Raw genomic sequence first — 1,887 nt, forward strand, 5'->3', positions numbered from 1 at the left:
ACGTCACTTCACGTGCGCACTGGATTGTGGGTCAGAATCGCCCAAATAGGATGCACTTTTCAACACTAACAATCTTGGCCGCATGAAGTAGGACATCCGGGTACTTCTAACCATCCTAAATCTGGCCACAAGAATCAGGACATCCTAAATCTTTTTTCTACCAAACTATATAGTAGAAAGTATGCAATTCGGAACGCAGGGAAATAGTCCACACACACACACACACACACACACACACACACACACACACACACACACACACACACACACTGCACCTTTAAAATATAGATATCAGTTTGTGTGTTTTGTCAGTTTTACAACATTGTAAAGTTACAGAGGGAAGGCGAGCGACTGATTAATATTTAACCAGTAACCACACACACACACACACACACACACACACACACACACACACACACACACACACACACACACACACACACTCACACACACACACACACACACACACACACACACACACACACACACACACACACACACACACACACACACACACACTCACACACACACACACACACACACACACACAGCCTGTAGAAGTGCCTGCGTCAGCCTCGACTGCTAGGTGAGTTCGTTTACAGGTTTTCTGTTATTGTGTAAAACGTGTTAAACTGTTTTATTTGGATCATAACTTGAGGACTTAAAGAATTAAAGGTGCAGTCAGTGATTCTGGAGAACGCTTGTTGACAAAATCAGTGAATATCTCCTCATGATCCACTACCTGTCTGTACTGTGTGTGTGCTGAAAAAAATCCAGTGTTAATAGACAGCCTACACAGATACGGTGGCCCCCTTTGATTAGGTCTACACACCAGTTTACAGAGCCTCGTAGGGCTGTGTCAAAAAATTGATACTTAGGTTGCGTTCCGAATCGCATACTCTTTCTTTTTTCTATTCTACATACTACATCCGACGATAAAAATAATCTAGTTAGGATGCAGTAGGCATACTATTGGGACATACTTTACTCTCTTATTTCATCATAACATTGCGCCTTGATCTTGCCTCTTGCTTTTATATCCGTCTCATCCCCGTTTGTTTTCATATGGAGGCTTCGTCGATGTGACGTCACTTCACGTGCGCACTGGATTGTGGGTCAGAATCGCCCAAATAGGATGCAGTTTTCAACACTAACAATCTTGGCCGCGTGAAGTAGGACATCCGGGTACTTCTAACCATCCTAAATCTGGCCACAAGAATCGGGACATCCTAAATCTTTTTTCTACCAAACTATATAGTAGAAAGTATGAGATTCGGAACGCAACCTTAGTTTCGCGATATCAGTATCAGTAGATTTTCTTTTTTTTTTTTGCTTTTCAGGGCTTTATTGACAGTGCAGAGACACAGATATGAAATGGGGCAGAGAGGGAATGAAATGCAGAGAACAACCACGGGTCAGATTCAAACACATGTCTGCTGTGAGGCCTGAGCCTCTAGGATACTGACTATTGAAGTTAGATCAGTTTTCTTTATAAGAACACTTAAGATTCACTGTGTCACAAAAGCACACTGATGTGTTTTCATGTTCAGTGTGTCCTGTACAGTTAGTACAAGAGTGAATTGGATTTGTTATTGTGATGCTAAGCAGCTGCAGCAGTGTTTGATCATTTGCCCAAACCAAAAAAAGGAAGAAAAATAGTAAAGGAAGTTGTGAATGAAACAGTTTTGACTTCATTTGTCTGTGCAATTATCACTATATTGTGCTGTTATATTTGACAAGGCAACTTGTCTATGGAATATCGCAATATATCGTGATATATCGTATCGTGACCAGTGTATCATGATACGTATCGTATCGCGAAGTCCTAGAGCCTAGGCTGGTTATTAACACCAGATTCTTTTCATATTTTAAACGTAGCTCCTTGAA

Source organism: Ammodytes marinus, assembly GCF_949987685.1.
Source record: "Ammodytes marinus genome assembly, chromosome: 23".
In the NCBI taxonomy this organism is placed as follows: domain Eukaryota; kingdom Metazoa; phylum Chordata; class Actinopteri; order Uranoscopiformes; family Ammodytidae; genus Ammodytes; species Ammodytes marinus.